Source organism: Heterocephalus glaber, unplaced genomic scaffold (assembly GCF_053883595.1).
Source record: "Heterocephalus glaber isolate CG9 unplaced genomic scaffold, H.glaber_assembly_v1.0 deba00001689, whole genome shotgun sequence".
Classification (NCBI taxonomy): Eukaryota; Metazoa; Chordata; class Mammalia; order Rodentia; family Bathyergidae; genus Heterocephalus; species Heterocephalus glaber.
The window spans coordinates 15,434,764-15,444,367 of record NW_028258414.1 but is presented as its reverse complement, the minus strand read 5'-3'; the positions used below and the strand labels follow the sequence as shown (position 1 = coordinate 15,444,367).

Here is a 9,604-nt window from a genome sequence, read left to right as displayed (position 1 = left end):
ATTAGGTCTCAAGACCTGAATCCATTATATCCAGGGGTTTTTTAAATCACTGCCCAGGTTTTGAACCAGAATTAATCTTCTGTTCTTTAGTCGTGGGATGAGTTATTGGACCATCTCATGTGGCAATGGCAGGTCAGAGGCAGGCTTTGAACCTTTTCTGGTTGTAATGTTCCCATGAGGGATCCATAGCTGGCAGCGTACACATGGAGAGGGAAGCTGTTATCTCTCCTGTAAATGTCCCTCCTGAATATTCTGTGCTCAAATCATTTAGAGGCTTCTGAGTGTCTCTTTAGAGAAGTGTGATGTATTTTGGTGCCCCTAAAAAGAACACTCATTGATTGTTGTGGAAATGTAAGATGATATACAGAGCTGCTTTGGAAAAAATCTGCAGATCTGCAAAATATGAAACACAGAATTACCATATGGCCTAGTAATCTCTCCTAGATATAAACCCAAGAGAAACAAAAACAGATGGCCACACAAAAACTCGTCCCTGAATGTTCCTAACAGTGTTAGTCATAATATAAAAAAAGCATTAAATAACTCAAATTAAATAACCCAAATGACTTGATGAATGGATACACAAAAAATCCATACAATGAAATACTAATCAGTCATAGAAAGGAACGTAGCACAGGTAGCTGTTACCACATGAATGAAGCTGGAAAAGATTATTCAAACAGACACTCATTATACATGCAGGCCACATATTACACAATCTCATTATAGGAAATGCGTGGAATAGTTGAATCCATGGAGACTGAATGGTTTTGAGGGACTTGGGATGGAGTGAAGGAGAGTTACCGCTAATGGTCCAGGACTTTTTAAAAATTTTTATCAGTATATTTGCAGCATATAATATTACATTCCTTGGTGCATGTACTTAACACATCTGAATTCTTTTATTTGTCCCCTTTCCCTTCTTTCTTCCCACTCCATCTCTCTCTCCCTCTCTCTACCCCCCCCCCCATTCAAGACAGGGTCTTGCTCTGCAGTTGAAGCTATCCTTGAGCTCACTATGTAGCCCAGGCTGGCCTCGAACTCACAGCGATCCTCCTGCCTCAGCCTCCTGAGTGCTGGGATTACAGATGTGTGTCACCACACCCGGCTTGCCCACTCCATCTCTTGATCCTCTTCCCCTTTGCGACAGAGCTCTCTCCCTACTTCCCATTACCTATCTGATCTTGTACTTTTTAGCATTTTTAGTTTCTCATATAAGAGAAACTGTGCGATATTTAAGCTTGTGTGTCTTTTATTTCACTTAACATTGTGGTCTCAAGTACATTCGTTCACCTACAAATGACCCATGTTTATCTTTTTTTTTTTTTTTGGTATGGGGGATTGAACTCAGGACCTACTGAGCTAAATCCCTGGCCTGACTCATGTTTATCTTTATCGCAGAGTAGTAGTACTTATGCCATCACTCTTTATGGCAGAGTGATGAAAATGCTCTGGAATTAGTGGTGATGATGGCACAACTTTGTGAATATAATAAAAATCTCGGAATTGTACACTTTAGTTCTAAAAAATGTATCAATTATTAGGTTCTTAGCCAGAAATTTAGAACACCAATTTGTGAGGGTACACTCCATTTGTCAGAGCAAAAACGGATCACATGTAGCTCCAGAGCTGAGGAATTGTTTGAGTTTTTGGTACAATCTGAAAGTCCACCACTTTTTGATCAACCTTGCGGTGCTCTGAAATCTGCTGTCTCTCTTTGAGTCTCAGTGTTGAAGATCTCACTCTCCTGGTGTCTGGACTTCTGCAGGTTCTTCTTCTTGAAGTAAGCAGCCGTGAGGTTTTTGGGGATTTTCACTTTGTTGATATCAATTTTCGTGGAGGTGGCAATGACAGATTCCTTTTGTGTTCTACGCAGAGGAATGCGATTAAGGTTAAGAGGCCTAGTCACAAGTAGCAAGCCACTGGCCAGCTGCTTCAGGAAAACCACTCTCTTGCCTCTGTGGCGCCCTGTGAGGATGATCAAGAAGGTCCCAGGAGTGAAGCTAGCTCAGTTTTCTCACATGCTGACTGAAGGGCTTTTTGTGGCTCAACAGCTTTCAGGACACATCTTCAGTAGGGTAGTGTGTAATACCACTCAGGTACCACCATTCTTGTCACCACCAGCTGGTTTTGTGACAGTAGCAAGAGCCTTCTTCTTTTTCTTCTCAACTTGGGTTTAGCAGCTGAGCACTTCCTCTTATACACAGCCTTTCTGAAATACATAGAAGATCAGGAGTATCTACTAATTCCTCTAACTAGGACTGAGTTTCAGCTGCAGTGAGGCTGCCCCTTCTTGGGCTTCTCAGCCTTTACATTACTTTTTTTTTTTTTTTTGGTACTGGGGATTGAACTTGGGTCCTCGTGCTTGTGTAGCAGGCGGCGAAATCACTGAGCTAAATCCCCGGCCGTACATTACTCTTTATAACTGTGCCAGTGACACCAGCCTCCTTGGCTTTGGGTTTCTCCTCTTTAGTATCTGGCTTCTCAGCTTTTTCACCTAACATCTTGCAAGATGGGAAGAGCTGTACACTTTAAAAGGATAAATATTATGGTGTATGTATTAAGTCTCAGTTTTTAAAATGTCACATCAGGGCTAGGCGTGGTGGTGCATGCCTGTAATCCCAGTACTCAGGAGGCTGAGGCAGTTGGATTGCTGAGAGTTTGAGGACAGCCTGAACTACTTAGTGAGACCCTGACTCCAAAAAAAAAAAAAAAAAAAAAACACCCCAAAAAAGTCACATTAGGGACCAGGAGTCCAGAATAAACCCACTTTATAGACTGTTGAAGCTGCTCTTATTTGGTCTAAGAGCCACCCAGAATCTTTTCCTTGTCCTTCTCTTTATTAGTCAGAGTTCTCCAGAGAAACTACATATATATTTTTTTCAATAAGAATCTCTCCCATATAATGTTACATATCTACACATATATAAAGAGGTTTATTACAACCTCATACAATTATGGAGCCCCAGATGTCTCATGATCTGTTATCTGCAAACTGGAGACCCAGGAAAACTGGTGATGTAGTTCAAAGGCCAAAGAGCCAGTGAGCTGGTGATGTAGCTTCTAAGCTCACGTGAAGGCCTGAGTGTCAGAAGCATTGAAGGCAGAAGATCAATGTCCCAGCTCTAGCAGTCAGGAAGAGTTCATTCAACCTCTTTTTTGTCCTCTTCAGTCCCTCAATGGATTGGATGGTCCCCATACACACTGGGAAGGGCTATCTGCTTTGAGAGTCCACAAACACAAATGGTAATCTCTTCTGGAGGCACCCTCATAGATATACTCAATCAAGACATACAGGCCGGGCAGATGTATAGGAGTATTGTTGTAAAGTAGGTATAGAAAGTCATACCTTCAAGGGCGGAGGACCTTACCACAAAGGGATCTGCATGCAGTACATGTTTAGATACATTGTTATGCACCCAAGAGTTACTCTTGGGGTCTGGGGAGTTGGGACAATTATGACGCTTATCAACATCTTACATAGAAGTTACTTAGGAACTGCTAATTTCATCATGTGAGAATCTTACAAAAGACAAATGGTTAATTTAAAGCAGGTCCCAGCCCAAGGCAGCAGTATCTTTGAAAAAGACCTCCTTTCCTGCTATCAATGGGTTGCAGGTTATGGCATCCAGGAACATCATAGGCCTTGCTTTGGAACTAGACGGGCAGGGATCAGGACTGTGCTCAATGTGTAACCTTAAAATGTCAGTGTGCTCTGTGGGACTGCTTTAGGTTTGAGATGTAACAAATGATTACAAGTGTTATTACACAATGATGTCTTTGTTCCTTTACTCAACTTCCAGTGCACGCTATTTTGGACCCCTTCTGACCCTATCTGTCTCTCGGTTGCACTAATGTCTACCTGCCTAACATTGGGACAGAATGGGAAGGAGAGCTTTTCAATGAGCCAGCGAGGGACTGCGCCTCAGGAGCCTAGGCCAGGTAGTGGGGGTGTAGGACCCCGACTGCAGTCTGCAGCCCGGCGAATATTAGCTGTCAGGCATGTGATAAGAGAACCCACGTGTATTTCTGGAAATCCGCAGGACCCGCTGTGACCACATCCTCCAACTTCTCAAACTTCCTGAGCCCCAGCCCCTCAGCTGCCCTTCTGGCGTTTCATAGGAGTCGCGCCGGAAGTGACATCAGGACGCGGCGTGGAGACGCCGGGAGTTCTTCCGGCGTGGGGGTGGGGGTGGAGAAGTCCCTCTCGGTATCTTCGCTGGCTGGGAGGTTCTGTGTAGTGTGCGGAGGAGGCCCAGATCGGACAGCTCGGAGGTGGGACGTGGGGAGGCGGCTGGTGTGTGGGTGTTCGCGGGAGGGAGCTTCTGGCGTTGCCAGCCGGGTTCGCTGTTAGGCAGGGGGGTTCGGGCCTTGTAGACCTCGTTAGAGGCGGGCACGAGCTGGGTTCACGTTGGGCGTGCAGGGGTCCGGGTTCTCACAGGTGCCCCAGGGTTTTGAGGCTGGAGGCGCAGGACTGCGGGCTTCCAACCGCCTGGGGTAATCATGCCCCGTGTTAGCAGCCTGGACGCGTCCAGCCTCTGGTAGTGGCTGCTGCGGCTCTTTCACTGCTGCGTGCCTCAGGATCCTGTTGAACAATGAAGTGGGTGGCAGGGAAGAGCTCGAGTGCCACTTCCGTGACTGAGAACTTGAGCACAGAGGTGCACTGGGCTGCGGGAAGAGAGAGTGGCAGAGAAGCTGGTACCTGCGAGGGAACAGCCTCTGCTGAACCCCGGGAACTTCCACTTGATTCTTTCCTGCCCCACGTAAAAGTCTGTGGTTCTTAGCGTATTGGCACCTTTTGTGTGCTGTAGATTATATTAGTAATTGAGTTGTTGATTAGCTGAGGTAGTTTGGTCTTAACAGGCTTCTTCTGTGGTTACAGATGAACTAGCGACTCAGAATGTGTTTTCTTCTCTTCACTAACCACAGGCTAAACTAATCGAGGTCTGCCGTCTCCTGTAGGTCTTACTTTTACGAAATATAAATGATCAGTGTCGAACAGTTTTGTATTGCAACTCGGATGGCTCCTACCTTTTTCTTTTTCTTTTAAAAATTTTGTAATGAGTACTAGATAAGTTGTACTGGGCATAAAGTTTCTATTGCTGGTTTCTGTCTGTGAAGTAAAAACGGTTGCGAAGAATAGATTTTTCGATTACTAAGAATTTTTTTGTGGAGCCTCCTTGTCGGGGTAGGGCTGTGGAAGGAAAAGCGTCCCAACTTTTTTGACGTGTAACGAATAGATGCATTTTACCTCAAGACTCAGTGTACCCCTGCACACACATGACAGTGGAAAGTTTACTTACCTTTTCTACATTTTCAGCTTCATCAAAAGAAAAACCTATTAGCTTTTTTTTTTTTCCTTCAGTACGGAGAATCAAACTCAGTACTTTGAACAAGCGCGGTGCCACTGAGCTCCATCTTCGGTCCACCTGGTAGCTATTTATTTAGTACCGGGAATGGAACTCAGGGCCTGACACTTGCGGGGCAGGCGCTGTGCGGTTGAGCTACAGGGCCACCTAATAGCTTTTAATAAAGCCAAATATACTATCTACACTATGACTTCCTGTGTCATATGCACAGCAGAAGTAGGTGCATTTGTCCACCACAAAAACATAAAAATGTTCATGATAATAGCTTAGAACTGGAAGTAACCCAGCTGTGTTATCAACAGAATGGAAAATACATTGAGACATACTTAATGTGGTAGATAGAATACAGCACAGACATGACAGAGAGTTAATGTTTGATATGTGCAGCCACAGAGATGAGTTGTACAGATGTAGATGTATAATTGAGGGAAGCCAAATACTTTTAAGAGAATCTTTATGATTCCAATTTTATAACGTTGGAAAGTAGGCTAAACTGATCCTTCATGATGAATGTCAGAGTAATGGATATCTTTTGGGGAAACAATGGAGCCTAATGGAGTGTTAGAAATATTCTCTGACTTGTGCCGGGGATTTAGCTCAGTGGTTTCGCTGCCTGCTGCGCAAGCATCAAGGACTCGAGCTCTATCCCTGGTACCAAAAAAAAAAAAAAAAAGAAATATTCTCTGTCTTGATTGGGGGTACAGACTATATGGATGAATTAACAGCAAAAAGTCATAGGCCTGTACACCTGAAATATGTAGACTTTATATATTGTAACTTGATACAAAAGGAGAAAGCTCCCATAGTGTGTTCATTTTGGCCCAGTTGGTGGCACTTGAGTTCCTGTTTTGTGTAAAAGTAGAAATTTTCTCTGTAGAATAAACTTATTTGATGAGTTTTGAATAAAACATTAATGTGTGTGTTTTTTTGTTTTGTTTTGTTTTTTGAGACAGTCTCACCATGTAGACCAGGCTAGGCTCAAACTGCAGTGATTCTGCCTCAGCCTCCCGAATGCCGGGACTACAGGTGTGCACCACCACTCCCAGCTCAGCATGAATGTGTTTTACAGAGAGACATTTGCAGTTTAAAAAAAAGAGGGCAGTGTGTTAAACATAGAGTGGTTACTTGTTTTTCCTCAGTACTGGGATTGAACTCTGGACTTTGCGCTTGCCAGGCAGGCATGGCACCACTGAGCTACATCCTCGGCCCCCAGTGATTACTTTTAAAACTTTTCCTATTAATCTACAAGTAAAAAGAAAAATCTGCAGTTGTGAACTAGTACCTATATTTTCAAAGTGTTGAAAATTTGATTTTGAGCTGGTTGTGGTGGCACATACCTGTAATCCCAACACTTAGGAGGCTGAGGCAGGAGGATCAGTGGGTTCCAGGCCAGCCTGGGCTGCATAGTTAGCTGGAGGCCAGCCTGAACTACATGGCAAGGCTTTGTCTCAAAACAAACATATTGATTTTGATTCATGTATTATTTGCATAGTATAAATTTGACTGTACAACATGAAGGTTTTAGAGAGATGTTGAGTGGAGAAGTAAAAGCCTTTTCTACCTAGTTAATTTTCAGTCTTTTTTGTTTGTTTGTTTTTTGAGACAGGATCTCACTTTGTAGTCCAGGCTGGCCTTGAATTCACTATATAGCCCAGGCTGGCCTCAGACTCGAGGTGATGTTCCTGCCTCTGCCTCCCAAGTGCTGGGATTACAGGCATACACCACCACACTTGGCTTCTGGACCATTTTTCTTCTTCTTCTTTTTTTTCTGGTACTGGGGATCGAACTTGGGACCTTGCGCTTTCAAGGCAGTTGACAGAACCACTGAGCTAAATCCCCATCCCTCATTTTTATTCTTAATACACCTTTTTGTTCTTTATCTAAAATAAGCATTAGAGTATGATGGAGTATAAATGGTAGGGAAAGAAATTTGTGCTTTTGTAAGAAATAGGCAAAGGCTGTTCAGGAAGGAAAAGTAAGCCTAACATATGTTTATCTTGTGCCTTTCTGTCATCTTCATTGTTGTAGAAGTTGTATAGCATGGGAAATTCACCTAACCTCTTAAATATTTTTTTGTTTTTTGGTGCCGGGGATCGAACTTGGGACCTTTCACTTGCGAGGCAGGCAGTGGAACCCCTGAGCTAAATCCCCAGCCCTGATCTCTTAAATTCTTAAAAGTATTTTGTTAATTGCTATAGTTTAACAATGTCCCTTAATATACAAAAAAGAAAAATCCTGTGAATGAGCCTGCTAGTACATTGTTTTGTTTTGTTTGCATTGTTTGTTGATACTTGCCACTTAGATCACTAGAGAACTAGTTTAATCAATTCCTAAAGCAGGCTCTTTTGAGCACTGTGTTTCTGATAGGACTTTTACTAAAGGAATTTTTTAAAAAATTGATCCATTGTATGTTGTTTTTGGTCCTTTTTCTGCATGTAGACTATGTAGATGTTTACATCTGAAATTAATATCTGAAATAGCTTGATATGCTTTTTTTGTTGTTGTTACCAGGGATCAAACTCGGGTCCTTGCGCAGCAGATGTCGAAACCACTGAGCTAAATCCCCGGCCTCATTTGACATACTTCTTTATTTCCTTTTTTCATGAAAAACACTGAGTGTTTCACTTTGTGCTTAAGACATGTATGTTTATATTCATGTGCTAGTTATTTCCCAACTTCCTTCCGTGAGTAGGGGAATGTTAGATTTCATATCTTATATAGGATTTTCCAGAGGATGCTTTAAGGATATTTGCAGAACCATTTTAAGAAGAGTTAGATGCATTTAGATATTTTTAAACACAGTCCTTGACTTTCGAACATTAGAATTGCGAACTTTCACAGGTGTACCTTATAAAACTCACTTTGTCAGCTTACGAATGAACCTAACTTTTGAATGTTCTCACAGAACAGAACTTGTTCATAAGTCGTAAGTCAGGGACTTACCGTACTCTAGATTCTGAATGATTAACTTGTGTCACATGATACCTAATTGATCGATTCATTCATTTAATATTTATTGAATTCTTCCATTGTAGGCACTCTTTTTGGCTGAAGACAGACAAGTTTCTTTGCCTTCTTCTCGTGGGGTGACAATATAAACAAACACATAAGATAATTTACGTGGTGATTCGTTTTGCAGTCATAACAGAAAAGGAAGTGTTGAAAAATGATGAGTAGCCTTGTTAGATTGGGTAGCCAGGGAAAGCCTCTTTGAGATTGTAACATTTTAATAGAAGAAAGACAAGATGGATCTACGCATTCATAGACCTCAGGAGAGTGTTCTGGAAATACTACCTGGTGTGCAGTTTTGGAGAAACTGATGTAGGAGAAACATAACTCCTGACCTGTTAGATGTTAAATGTGTTGAGTTTGTGGTTTTACAACATTGAAGAATGATGTTGTGAACCAAAGGAAGAAGTTAGAATTAAGGAGAAGAGCAGTTCTGGAGTTTGAGGAAGGGTCCCAAATGGGTGGCCTCTGAGGCCGTTTGTCAGGGATAGTTTATACAGCAAAGTCACAATGTGGGTGCAACATGGGTCATACTACAGTCAGGCTTTAGGACCAGAAGTATAGCCACTCTGTATTGATCCAAAAGGGCAGTGGTGGTGAACCTATGACACACATGTTACACTGTGTTTTTCTTTAAGACAAAAGCTGTTAATGTATGGATTTTTTTTTCTAAAGTAAAACCTCAGTATTCAGGTTTAATTGGAGTGTTGCCACTATGTGATAAACAAGTGTATTTTGGGTTGCAGTTTGGGTATTTGTCTATAAAAGGTTCATTATCACTGCAATAGGGAAATGAGTCACATAGCAAGGGTACATGGGAAAAACAAAGGGATTTTAAGGGATGGATCCAGATGCTCTGGTTACCCGCCTGGACAAGTGATGCCTAGCTGGGCTCACTGGACCAGGTGGTGCTAATTACAGTATAATTTCATTTGCTGTTTATCCCTTAGGGAGCCATATAGGCCTTGTCATTGCATCTTTATCTTGAGGCCTGGCCTTTTTCATATGCGCCTTCAGCCACAATTCTGATTTTCTTGTGCTGACTTACAGTGCCTCTGACTATATATTAATATCTGTCTAACTTAGCTGCCTATGATGGAACAAGCTTGATATGTTTGAGAAACAGGAAGGCCATTGTGTCTGGAGAATAATGAGAGGAGAGTATCTTGATTTCTGTAGCCTTTTTGGGGGGGGGGGCGGTACCGGGATTCAAACTCAGGGCCTCG

General features: G+C 42.5%; 1 protein-coding gene and 1 pseudogene across 2 annotated transcripts in view; one reads left to right on the top strand and one right to left on the bottom strand.

Annotated features, from left to right (window-relative positions):
* Positions 1 to 1,039: 1,039 nt before the first annotated feature.
* Positions 1,040 to 2,370, bottom strand: LOC147821884 (large ribosomal subunit protein eL6 pseudogene; annotated as a pseudogene).
* A 1,812-nt stretch (positions 2,371 to 4,182) lies between these two features.
* Positions 4,183 to 9,604, top strand: part of Edc3 (enhancer of mRNA decapping 3) — a 231,312-nt gene continuing 225,890 nt past the window's right edge. The window contains exon 1 of one of the 2 annotated variants that reach the window (XM_087198891.1): positions 4,183 to 4,275. The gene's annotated coding sequence lies outside the window, so the exon portion shown is untranslated. The remainder of the gene's footprint in view (positions 4,276 to 9,604) is intronic. The other variant, XM_087198892.1, reaches the window with a different exon arrangement.